This window comes from Calliopsis andreniformis, unplaced genomic scaffold (genome assembly GCF_051401765.1).
Source record: "Calliopsis andreniformis isolate RMS-2024a unplaced genomic scaffold, iyCalAndr_principal scaffold0019, whole genome shotgun sequence".
In the NCBI taxonomy this organism is placed as follows: Eukaryota; Metazoa; Arthropoda; class Insecta; order Hymenoptera; family Andrenidae; genus Calliopsis; species Calliopsis andreniformis.
The window spans coordinates 5,885,275-5,899,498 of record NW_027480431.1 but is presented as its reverse complement, the minus strand read 5'-3'; positions in this window follow the sequence as shown (position 1 = coordinate 5,899,498).

Sequence of the window (14,224 nt, the reverse complement as noted above, 5' to 3'; positions counted from 1 at the left end):
CTACGTTCCGCGCAACCTAGGCTTCACCCAAGGGCGTTGTTCCACCAGATTGAGTAGTTACGGCCTTAGAGGTCAATGCCCGAAGCATAAAATACAATATAAATACAACAGCTTTTCCATCGTGTAAAACGAATAATTGCAACCTGTATGAAAGTTAACGTCATTTCTACTTTCCGGGCAACCTAGGCTTCACCCTAGGGCGTTGCACCAACAGATTGAATAGTTAGGGCCTTAGAAGTCAACGCCCGAAGCATAAAATACAAAATAAACAGAACAGTTTTACCATCGTATAAAACGAATAATTGCTACCGGTGTGAAAGTTATGGTCATTTCTCCGTTCCGGGCAACCTAGGCTTCACACTAGGGCGTTTCTCCACCAGATCGAATAGTTAGGGCCCTAGAAGTCAACTTCAGAAGCATAAAATACAAAATAAATAAAACAGTTTTTCCATCGTATAAAACGAATAATTGCTACCAGTGTGAAAGTTATGGTCATTTCTACGTTCCGCGCGACCTAGGCTTCACCCAAGGGCGTTGTTCCACCATATAGAATAGTTAGGGCCTATGAAGTCAACGCGAGAAGCATAAAATACGATATAAATACAACAGCTTTTCCATTGTATAAGACGAATAATTGCAACCAGTGTGAATGTAATGGTCATTTCTACGTTCCGGGCAACCTAGGCTTCACTCTCGGGCGTTGTTCCACCAGATGGAATAGTTAGGGACTAAGAAGTCAACGCCAGAAGCATAAAACATAATATAAATACAACAGCTTTTCCACCGTATATAATGTATATTTGCAAACAGTGTGAAAGTAATGGTCATTTCCATGTTCCGTGCAACCTAGGCTTCACTCTAGGGCGTTGTTCCACCAGATCGAATAGTTAGGGCCTAAGAAGTCAACGCCAGAAGAATAAAATCAATATAAGTACAATAGTTTTTCCATCGTATAAAATGAGTAATTGCAAACATTGTGAAAGTAATGGTCATTTCTACGTTCAGGGGCAGCCTAGGTGTCACTCTAGGGCGTTGCTCCACCACATCTAATAGCTACGGCCTTAGAAGTCAACGCCCGAAGCATAAAATACAAAATAAATGTAACAGCTTTTCCATCGTATAAAACGAACAATTGCAACCCGTGTGAAAGTTATGGTCATTTCTACTTTCCGGGCAACCTAGTCTTCACCCTAGGGCGTTGCTCCAACAGACTGAATAGATAGGACCTTAGAGGTCAATGCCCGAAGCATAAAATGCAATAGAAATACAACAGTTTTTCCATCATATAATAGGAATAATTGCAACCAGTTTGAAAGTGATGGTCATTTCTTCGTTCCGGGCAACTTAGTCTTCACTCTAGGGCGTTGTTCCACCATATCGAACAGTTAGGGCCAAAGAAGTCAACTCCAGAAGCATAAAATACAATATAAATATGACAGTTTTTCCATTGTATAAAACGAATAACAGCAACCAGTGTGAAAGTAATTGTCATTTCTACGTTCCAGGCAACCTAGGCTTCACTCTAGGGCGTTGTTCCACCAGATCGAATAGTTAGGGCCTAAGATGTCAACGTCAGAAGCATAAAATACAATATAAATATAACAGTTCTTCCATCGTATAAAACGAATAATAGCAACCAGTGTGAAAGTTATGGTCATTTCTACGTTCCGTGCAACCTAGGCTTCACCCTAGGGCGTTGTTCCACCAGATCGAATAGTTAGGGCCAAAGAAGTGAACGCCAGAAGCAAAAAATACAATATAAATACAACAGTTTTTCCATCATATAAAACGTATAATTGCAACCAGGATAAATTTATGGTCAGTTCCACTTTCCGGGCAACCTAGGCTTCAGCCTAGGGCGTTGCTCCAACAGATTGAATAGTTAGGGCCTTAGAAGTCAATGCCCGAAGCATAAAAGGCAATAATAGTACAACAGTTCTTCCATCATATAACAGGAATAATTGCAACCAGTTTGAATGTGATGGTCATTTATACGTTCCGGGCAACCTAGGTTTCACTCTAGGCCGTTGTTCCACCAGATCGAATAGTTAGGGCCTAAGAAGTCAACGCCAGAAGGATAAAATCAATGTAAGGACAACAGTTTTCTAAATCGTATAAAATGAACAATTGCAAACATTGTGAAAGTAATGGTCATTTCTACGTTCCGGGCAACCTAGGCGTCACTCTAGGGCGTTGCTCCACCACATCTAATAGCTACGGCCTTAGAAGTCAACGCCAGAAGAATAAAATACAATAAAGATGCAACAGCTTTTCCATCGTATAAAACGAATAATTGCAACCAGTGTGAAAGTTATGGTCATTTCTACTTTCCGGGCAACCTAGGCTTCACCCTAGGGCGTTGCTCCAACAGAATGAATAGTTAGGACCTTAGAGGTCAATGCCCGAAGCATAAAATGCAATAAAAATACAACAGTTTTTCCATCATATAACAGGAATAATTGCAACCAGTTTGAAAGTGATGGTCATTTCTTCGTTCCGGGCAACTTAGGCTTCACTCTAGGGCGTTGCTCCACCATATCGAACAGTTAGGGCCAAAGAAGTCAACGCCAGAAGCATAAAATACAATATAAATATGACAGTTTTTCCATTGTATAAAACGAATAATAGCAACCAGTGTGAAAGTTATGGTCATTTCTTCGTTCCGGGTAACCTAGGCTTCACACTAGGACGTTGCTCCTCCAGATCGAATAGTTAGGGCCTTAGAAATCAACGCCAGAAGCATAAAATACAATAAAGATGCAACAGTTTTTCCATCGTTTTACAGGAATAACTGCAACCAGTGTGAATGTACTGGTCATTTCTACGTTCCGGGCAACCTAGGCGTCACTCTAGGGCGTTGCTCCACCTGATCGAATAGATAGGGCCTTAGAAGTCAACGCCAGAAGCATAAAATGCAATAAAGATGCAACAGTTTTTCCATCGTATAACAGGAATAACTGCAAACAGTGTGATAGTACTGGTCATTTCAACTTTCCGGGCAATCTAGGCTTCACTCTAGGGCGTTGCTCCACCATATCAATCAGTTAGGTCCTTAGAAGTCAACGCCCGAAGCATAAAATGCAAAATAAATAGAACAGTTTTTCCATTGTATAAAACGAATAATTGCTACCAGTGTAAAAGTTATGGTCATTTCTACGTTCCGGGCAACCTAGGCTTCACTCTAGGGCGTTGCGCCACCAGATCGAATAGTTAGGGCCTTAGAAGTCAACGCCCGAAGCACAAAATACAAAATAACTAAAACAGTTTTTCCATCGTATAAAACGAATAATTGCAACCAGTATGAAAGTTAACGTCATTTCTACTTTCCGGGCAACATAGGCTTCACCCTTGGGCGTTGCACCAACAGATTGAATAGTTAGGGCCTTAGAAGTCAACGCCCGAAGCATAAAATACAAAATAAATAAAACAGCTTTTCCATCGTATAAAACGAATAATTGCAACCAGTGTGAAGGTAATGGTCTTTTCTACGTTCCGGGCAACCTAGGCTTCACCCTAGGGCGGTGCTCCACCAGATCAAATAGTTAGGGCCTAAGAAGTCAACGCCAGAAGCATAAAATACAACATAAATACAACAGATTTTCCATCGTATATAATGTATATTTGCAAACAGTGTGAAAGTAATGGTCATTTCTATGTACCGCGCAACCTAGGCCCCACTCTCGGGCGTTGCTCCACCACATCTGATAGCTACGGCCTTAGAAGTCAACCCCAGATGAATAAAATACAATAAAGATGCAACAGCTTTTCCATCGTATAAAACGAGTAATTGCTACCAGTGTGAAAGTTATGGTCATTTCTACGTTCCGCGCAACCTAGGCTTCACCCTAGGGCGTTGTTCCACCAGATGGAATAGTTAGGGCCTTAGAAGTCAACGCCCGAAACATAAAATACAAAATAAATGTAACAGCTTTTCCATCGTATAAAACGAATAATTGCAACCAGTGTGAAAGTAATAGTCATTTCTACGTTCCGGGCAACGTAGGTTTCACTCTAGGGCGTTGATCCTCCAGAGGGAATAGTTAGGGCATAAGAAGTCAACGCCAGAAGCATAAAATACAAAATAAATAAAACAGTTTTTCCATCGTATAAAACGAATAATTGCTACCAGTGTGAAAGTTATGGTCATTTCTACGTTCCGCGCAACCTAGGCTTCACCCTAGGGCGTTGTTCCACCAGATCGAATAGTTAGGGCCTTAGAAGTCAACGCCCGAAGCATAAAATACAAAATAAATGGAACAGCTTTTCCATCGTATAAAACGAATAATTGCAGCCAGTGTGAAAGTAATAGTCATTTCTACGTTCCGGGCAACGTAGGTTTCACTCTAGGGCGTTGATCCGCCAGAGGGAATAGTTAGGGCATGAGAAGTCAACGCCAGAAGCATAAAATACAAAGTAAATAAAACAGTTTTTCCATCGTATAAAACGAATAATTGCTACCAGTGTGAAAGTTATGGTCATTTCTACGTTCCGCGCAACCTAGGCTTCACTCTAGGGCGTTGTTCCACCAGATGGAATAGTTAGGGACTAAGAAGTCAACGCCAGAAGCATAAAATGCGATATAAATACAACAGCTTTTCCATCGTATAAAACGAATAATTGCAACCAGTGTGAAGGCAATGGTCTTTTCTACGTTCCGGGCAACCTAGGCTTCACCCTAGGGCGTTGCACCAACAGATTGAATAGTTAGGGCCTTAGAAGTCAACGCCCGAAGCATAAAATACAAAATAAACAGAACAGTTTTGCCATCGTATAAAACGAATAATTGCTACCGGTGTGAAAGTTATGGTCATTTCTCCGTTCCGGGCAACCTAGGCTTCACTCTAGGGCGTTGCTCCACCAGATCGAATAGTTAGGGCCCTAGAAGTCAACGCCAGAAGCATAAAATACAAAATAAATAAAACAGTTTTTCAATCGTATAAAACGAATAATTGCTACCAGTGTGAAAGTAATGGACATTTCTACGTTCCCCGCTACCTTGGCTTCACCCAAGCGCGTTATTCCACCAGATGGAATAGTTAGGGCCTAAGAAGTCAACGCCAGAAGCATAAAATACGATATAAATACAACAGCCTTTCCATCGTATAAGACGAATAATTGCAACCAGTGTGCATGTAATGGTCATTTCTACGTTCCGGGCAACCTAGGCTTCACTCTCGGGAGTTGGTCCACCAAATCGAATAGCTAGGGCCTTAGAAGTCAACGCCAGAAGCATAAAATACAATAAAGATGCAAAAGTTTTTCCAGCGTATAACAGGAATAACTGCAAACAGTGTGAAAGTAATGGTCATTTTCATGTTCCGGGAAACCAAGTCTTCACTCTAGGGCGTTGTTCCACTAGATCGAATAGTTAGGGCATAAGAAGACGACGCCAGAAGAATAAAATACAATATAAGTACAAAAGCTTTTCCATCGTATAAAATGAATAATTGCAAGCATTGTGAAAGTGATGGTCATTTCTACGTTCCGGGCAACCTAGGCGTCACTCTAGGGCGTTGCTCCACCACATCTAATAGCTACGGCCTTAGAAGTCAACACCAGATGAGTAAAATACAATTAAGATGCAACAGCTTTTCCATCGTATAAAACGAATGATAGCAACCAGTGTGAAAGTTATGGTCATTTCTACGTTCCGGGCAACCTAGGCTTCACTCTAGGGCGTTGCGCCACCAGATCGAATAGTTAGGGCCTTAGAAGTCAGCGCCCGAAGCACAAAATACAAAATAACTAAAACAGTTTTTCCATCGTATAAAACGAATAATTGCAACCAGTGTGAAGGTAATGGTCTTTTCTACGTTCCGGGCAACCTAGGCTTCACCCTAGGGCGGTGCTCCACCAGATCAAATAGTTAGGGCCTAAGAAGTCAACGCCAGAAGCATAAAATACAACATAAATACAACAGATTTTCCATCGTATATAATGTATATTTGCAAACAGTGTGAAAGTAATGGTCATTTCTCCGTTCCCGGCAACCTAGGCTTCACTCTGGGGCGTTGATCCGCCAGAGGGAATAGTTAGGGCAAAAGAAGTCAACGCCAGAAGCATAAAATACAAAGTAAATAAAACAGTTTTTCCATCGTATAAAACGAATAATTGCTACCAGTGTGAAAGTTATGGTCATTTCTACGTTCCGCACAACCTAGGCTTCACCCTAGGGCGTTGTTCCACCAGATGGAATAGTTAGGGACTAAGAAGTCAACGCCAGAAGCATAAAATGCGATATAAATACAACAGCTTTTCCATCGTATAAAATGAATAATTGCAACCAGTGTGGAAGTTATCGTCATTTCTACGTTCCGGGCAACCTAGGCTTCACACTAGGGCGTTGCTCGACCAGATCGAATAGCTAGGGCCTTAGAAGTCAACGCCCGAAGCATAAAATACAAAATAAATAGAACCGTTTTTCCATCGTATAAAACGAATAATTGCTACCAGTGTGAAAGTTATGGTCATTGCTACGTTCCGCGCAACCTAGGCTTCACCCAAGGGCGTTGTTCCACCAGATTGAGTAGTTACGGCCTTAGAGGTCAATGCCCGAAGCATAAAATACAATATAAATACAACAGCTTTTCCATCGTGTAAAACGAATAATTGCAACCTGTATGAAAGTTAACGTCATTTCTACTTTCCGGGCAACCTAGGCTTCACCCTAGGGCGTTGCACCAACAGATTGAATAGTTAGGGCCTTAGAAGTCAACGCCCGAAGCATAAAATACAAAATAAACAGAACAGTTTTACCATCGTATAAAACAAATAATTGCTACCGGTGTGAAAGTTATGGTCATTTCTCCGTTCCGGGCAACCTAGGCTTCACACTAGGGCGTTGCTCCACCAGATCGAATAGTTAGGGCCCTAGAAGTCAACTTCAGAAGCATAAAATACAAAATAAATAAAACAGTTTTTCCATCGTATAAAACGAATAATTGCTACCAGTGTGAAAGTTATGGTCATTTCTACGTTCCGCGCAACCTAGGCTTCACCCAAGGGCGTTGTTCCACCATATAGAATAGTTAGGGCCTATGAAGTCAACGCGAGAAGCATAAAATACGATATAAATACAACAGCTTTTCCATCGTATAAGACGAATAATTGCAACCAGTGTGAATGTAATGGTCATTTCTACGTTCCGGGCAACCTAGGCTTCACTCTCGGGCGTTGTTCCACCAGATGGAATAGTTAGGGACTAAGAAGTCAACGCCAGAAGCATAAAATGCGATATAAATACAACAGCTTTTCCATCGTATAAGACGAATAATTGCAACCAGTGTGAAAGTAATAGTCATTTCTACGTTCCGGGCAACGTAGGTTTCACTCTAGGGCGTTGATCCGCCAGATGGAGTAGTTAGGGCATAAGAAGTCAACGCCAGAAGCATAAAATACAAAATAAATAAAACAGTTTTTCCATCGTATAAAACGAATAATTGCTACCAGTGTGAAACTTATGGTCATTTCTACGTTCCGCGCAACCTAGGCTTCACTCTAGGGCGTTGCTCGACCAGATCGAATAGCTAGGGCCTTAGAAGTCAACGCCTGAAGTATAAAATACAATAAAAATACAACAGTCTTTCCATCCTATAACAGGAATAATTGCAACCAGTGTGAAAGTTATGGTCATTTCTACTTTCCGGGCATCCTAGGCTTCATCCTAGGACGTTGTTCCGCCAGATCGAACAGTTAGGGCCTAAGTAGTCAACGCCAGAAGCACAAAATGCAATATAAATATAACAGTTTTTCCATCGTATAAAACGAATGATAGCAACCAGTGTGAAAGTTATTGTCATTTCTACATTCCGGGCAACCTAGGCTTCACTCTCGGGCGTTGCTCCACCAAATCTAATAGCTACGGCCTTAGAAGTCAACCCCAGATGAATAAAATACAATAAAGATGCAACAGCTTTTCCATCGTATAAAACGAATAATTGCTACCGGTGTGAAAGTTATGGTCATTTCTACGTTCCGGGCATCCTAGGCTTCACCCTAGGACGTTGTTCCACCAGATCGAACAGTAAGGGCCTAAGAAGTCAACGCCAGAAGCATAAAATACGATATAAATACACCAGCTTTTCAATCGTATAAAACGAATAATTGCAACCAGTGTGGAAGTTATGGTCATTTCTACGTTCCGGGCAACCTAGGCTTCACTCTAGGGCGTCGCTCGACCAGATAGAATTGCTAGGGCCTTAGAAGTCAACGCCCGAAGCATAAAATACAAAATAAGTAGAACAGTTTTTCCATCGTATAAAACGAATAATTGCTACCAGTGTGTAAGTTATGGTCATTGCTACGTTCCGCGCAACCTAGGCTTCACCCAAGGGCGTCGTTCCACCAGATGGAATAGTTATTGCCTAAGAAGTCAACGCCAGAAGCATAAAATACGATATAAATACAACAGCTTTTCCATCGTATAAGACGAATAATTGCAACCAGTGTGAATGTAATGGTCATTTCTCCGTTCCCGGCAACCTAGGCTTCACTCTAGGGCGTTGCTCCACCAGATCAAATAATTAGGGCCTTAGAAATCAACGCCAGAAGAATAAAATACAATATAAATACAACAGTTTTTCCATCGTATAAAATGAATAATTGCAATCAGTGTGAAAGTAATGGTCACTTCTACGTTGCGGGCAACCTAGGCTTCACTCTAGGGCGTTGCTCCACCAGATCGAATAGATAGGGCCTTAGAAGCCAACGCCAGAAGCATAAAGTGCAACAAAAATACCACAGTTTTTCCATCGTGTAACAGGAATAATTGCAACAACTGTGAAGGTAATGGTCATTTCTACGTTCCGGGCAGCCAAGGCTTCACTCTAGGGCGTTGCTCCACAAGATCGAATAGCTAGTGCCTTAGGAGTCAACGCCAGAAGCATAAAATACAAAATAAATAAAACAGTTTTTCCATCGTATAAAACGAATAATTGCTACCAGTGTGAACGTTATGGTCATTTCTACGTTCCGCGCAACCTAGGCTTCACTCTAGGGTTTTTCTCCACCAGATCGAATAGTTAGGTCCTTAGAAGTCAACGCCAGAAGCATAAAATACGATATAAATACAACAGCTTTCCCATCGTATAAAACGAATAATTGCAACCAGTGTGAAAGTAATAGTCATTTCTACGTTCCGGGCAACGTAGGTTTCACTCTAGGGCGTTGATCCGCCAGAGGGAATAGTTAGGGCATAAGAAGTCAACGCCAGAAGCATAAAATACAAAATAAATAAAACAGTTTTTCCATCGTATAAAACGAATAATTGCGACCAGTGTGAAACTTATGGTCATTTCTACTTTCCGGGCAACCTAGGCTTCACCCTAGGGCGTTGCACCAACAGATTGAATACTTTGGGCCTTAGAAGTCAACGCCCGAAGCATAAAATACAAAATAAACAGAACAGTTTTACCATCGTATAAAACGAATAATTGCTACCGGTGTGAAAGTTATGGTCATTTCTCCGTTCCGGGCAACCTAGGCTTCACACTAGGGCGTTGCTCCACCAGATCGAATAGTTAGGGCCCTAGAAGTCAACTTCAGAAGCATAAAATACAAAATAAATAAAACAGTTTTTCCATCGTATAAAACGAATAATTGCCACCAGTGTGAAAGTTATGGTCATTTCTACGTTCCGCGCAACCTAGGCTTCACCCAAGGGCGTTGTTCCACCATATAGAATAGTTAGGGCCTAAGAAGTCAACGCGAGAAGCATAAAATACGATATAAATACAACAGCTTTTCCATCGTATAAGACGAATAATTGCAACCAGTGTGAATGTAATGGTCATTTCTACGTTCCGGGCAACCTAGGCTTCACTCTCGGGCGTTTCTCCACCAAACCGAATAGCTAGGGCCTTAGAAGTCAACGCCAGAAGCATAAAATACAATAAAGATGCAAAAGTCTTTCCATCGTATAACAGGAATAACTGCAAACAGTGTGAAAGTAATGGCCATTTCCATGTTCCGGGAAACCAAGTCTTCACTCTAGGGCGTTGTTCCACTAGATCGAATAGTTAGGACCTAAGAAGTCGACTCCAGAAGAATAAAATACAATATAAGTACAAAAGCTTTTCCATCGTATAAAATGGATAATTGCAAACATTGTGGAAGTAATGGTCATTTCTACGTCCCGGGCAACCTAGGCGTCACTCTAGGGCGCTGCTCCACCACATCTAATAGCTACGGCCTTAGCAGTCAACCCCAGATGAATAAAATACAATAAAGGTGCAACAGCTTTTCCATCGTATAAATCGAATAATTGCAACCAGTGTGAAAGCTATGGTCATTTCTACTTTCCGGGCACCCTAGGCTTCACCCTAGGACGTTGTTCCACCAGATCGAACAGTTAGGGCCTAAGAAGTCAACGCCAGAAGCATAAAATACAAAATAAATAGATCAGTTTTTCCATCGTATAAAACGAATAATTGCAACCAGTGTGAAGGTAATGGTCTTTTCTACGTTCCGGGCAACCTAGGCTTCACCCGACGGCGTTGTTCCACCAGATGGAATAGCTAGGGCCTAAGAGGTCAACGCCAGAAGCATAAAATACGATATAAATACAACAGCTTTTCCATCGTATAAAACGGATAATTGCAACCAGTGTGGAAGTTATGGTCATTTCTACGTTCCGGGCAACCTAGGCTTCACTCTAGGGCGTTGCTCGACCAGATCGAATAGCTAGGGCCTTAGAAGTCAACGCCTGAAGTATAAAATACAATAAAAATACAACAGTCTTTCCGTCCTATAACAGGAATAATTGCAACCCGTGTGAAAGTGATGGTCATTTCTACGTTCCAGGCAACCTAGGCTTCACCTTAGGGCGTTGTTCCACCAGATGGAATAGTTAGGGCCTTAGAAGTCAACGCCCGAAGCATAAAATACAAAATAAATGGAACAGCTTTTCCATCGTATAAAACGAATAATTGCAACCAGTGTGAAAGTAATAGTCATTTCTACGTTCCGGGCAACGTAGGTTTCACTCTAGGGCGTTGATCCGCCAGAGGGAATAGTTAGGGCATAAGAAGTCAACGCCAGAAGCATAAAATACAAAATAAATAAAACAGTTTTTCCATCGTATAAAACGAATAATTGCGACCAGTGTGAAACTTATGGTCATTTCTACGTTCCGCGCAATCTAGGCTTGACCCTAGGGCGTTGTTCCACCAGATCGAATAGTTAGGGCCTTAGGAGTTAACGCCCGAAGCATTAAATACAAAATAAATGGAACAGCTTTTCCATCGTATAAAACGAATAATTGCAACCAGTGTGAAAGTAATAGTCATTTCTACGCTCCGGGCAACGTAGGTTTCACTCTAGGGCGTTGATCCGCCAGAGGGAATAGTTAGGGCATAAGAAGTCAACGCCAGAAGCATAAAATACAAAATAAATATAACAGCTTTTCCATCGTATAAAACGAATAATTGGAACCAGTATGAAAGTTAACGTCATTTCTACATTCCGGGCAACATAGGCTTCACGCTTGGGCGTTGCACCAACAGATTGAATAGTTAGGGCCTTAGAAGTCAACGCCCGAAGCATAAAATACAAAATAAATAAAACAGTTTTTCCATCGTTTAAAACGAATAATTGCAACCAGTGTGAAGGTAATGGTCTTTTCTACGTTCCGGGCAACCTAGGCTTCACCCTAGGGCGGTGCTCCACCAGATCAAATAGTTAGGGCCTAAGAAGTCAACGCCAGGAGCATAAAATACAACATAAATACAACAGATTTTCCATCGTATATAATGTATATTTGCAAACAGTGTGAAAGTAATGGTCATTTCTATGTACCGCGCAACCTAGGCCCCACTCTCGGGCGTTGCTCCACCACATCTGATAGCTACGGCCTTAGAAGTCAACGCCCGAAGCATAAAATACAAAATAAATGGAACAGCTTTTCCATCGTATAAAACGAATAATTGCAACCAGTGTGAAAGTAATAGTCATTTCTACGTTCCGGGCAACGTAGGTTTCACTCTAGGGCGTTGATCCGCCAGAGGGAATAGTTAGGGCATTAGAAGCCAACGCCAGAAGCATAAAATACAAAATAAATGTAACAGCTTTTCCATCGTATAAAACGGATAATTGCAACCAGTGTGAAAGTAATAGTCATTTCTACGTTCCGGGCAACGTAGGTTTCACTCTAGGGCGTTGATCCTCCAGAGGGAATAGTTAGGGCATAATAAGTCAACGCCAGAAGCATAAAATACAAAATAAATAAAACAGTTTTTCCATCGTATAAAACGAATAATTGCTACCAGTGTGAAAGTTATGGTCATTTCTACGTTCCGCGCAACCTAGGCTTCACCCTAGGGCGTTGTTCCACCAGATCGAATAGTTAGGGCCTTAGAAGTCAACGCCCGAAGCATAAAATACAAAATAAATGGAACAGCTTTTCCATCGTATAAAACGAATAATTGCAACCAGTGTGAAAGTAATAGTCATTTCTACGTTCCGGGCAACGTAGGTTTCACTCTAGGGCGTTGATCCCCCAGAGGGAATGGTTAGGGCATAAGAAGTCAACGCCAGAAGCATAAAATACAAAGAAAATAAAACAGTTTTTCCATCGTATAAAACGAATAATTGCTACCAGTGTGAAAGTTATGGTCATTTCTACGTTCCGCGCAACCTAGGCTTCACCCTAGGGCGTTGGTCCACCAGATGGAATAGTTAGGGACTAAGAAGTCAACGCCAGAAGCATAAAATGCGATATAAATACAACAGCTTTTCCAACGTATAAGACGAATAATTGCTACCAGTGTGGAAGTTATGGTCATTTCTACGTTCCGGGCAACCTAGGCTTCACTCTAGGGCGTTGCCCGACCAGATCGAATAGCTAGGGCCTTAGAAGCCAACGCCCGAAGCATAAAATACAAAATAAATGTAACAGCTTTTCCATCGTATAAAACGAATAATTGCAACCAGTGTGAAAGTAATAGTCATTTCTACGTTCCGGGCAACGTAGGTTTCACTCTAGGGCGTTGATCCTCCAGAGGGAATAGGTAGGGCATAAGAAGTCAACGCCAGAAGCATAAAATACAAAGCAAATAAAACAGTTTTTCCATCGTATAAAACGAATAATTGCTACCAGTGTGAAAGTTATGGTCATTTCTACGTTCCGCGCAACCTAGGCTTCACCCTAGGGCGTTGTTCCACCAGATGGAATAGTTAGGGACTAAGAAGTCAACGCCAGAAGCATAAAATGCGATATAAATACAACAGCTTTTCCATCGTATAAGACGAATAATTGCGAACCAGTGTGGAAGTTATGGTCATTTCTACGTTCCGGGCAACCTAGGCTTCACTCTAGGGCGTTGCCCGACCAGATCGAATAGCTAGGGCCTTAGAAGCCAACGCCTGAAGTATAAAATACAATAAAAGTACAACAGTCTTTCCATCCTATAACAGGAATAATTGCAACCCGTGTGAAAGTGATGGTCATTTCTACGTTCCAGGCAACCTAGGCTTCACCGTAGGGCGTTGTTCCACCAGATGGAATAGTTAGGGCCTTAGAAGTCAACGCCCGAAGCATAAAATACAAAATAAATGTAACAGCTTTTCCATCGTACAAAACGAATAATTGCAACCAGTGTGAAAGTAATAGTCACTTCTACGTTCCGGGCAACGTAGGTTTCACTCTAGGGCGTTGGTCCTCCAGAGGGAATAGTTAGGGCATAAGAAGTCAACGCCAGAAGCATAAAATACAAAATAAATAAAACAGTTTTTCCATCGTATAAAAGGAATAATTGCTACCAGTGTGAAAGTTATGGTCATTTCTACGTTCCGCGCAACCTAGGCTTCACCCTAGGGCGTTGTTCCACCAGATCGAATAGCTAGGGCCTTAGAAGTCAACGCCCGAAGCATAAAATACAAAATAAATGGAACAGCTTTTCCATCGTATAAAACGAATAATTGCAACCAGTGTGAAAGTAATAGTCATTTCTACGTTCCGGGCAACGTAGGTTTCACTCTAGGGCGTTGATCCGCCAGAGGGAATAGTTAGGGCATTAGAAGCCAACGCCAGAAGCATAAAATACAAAGTAAATAAAACAGCTTTTCCATCGTATAAAACGAATAATTGCTACCAGTGTGAAAGTTATGGTCATTTCTACGTTCCGCGCAACCTAGGCTTCACCCAAGGGCGTTGTTCCACCAGATGGAATAGTTAGGGCCTAAGAAGTCAACGCCAGAAGCATAGAACACTATATAAATACAACAGTTT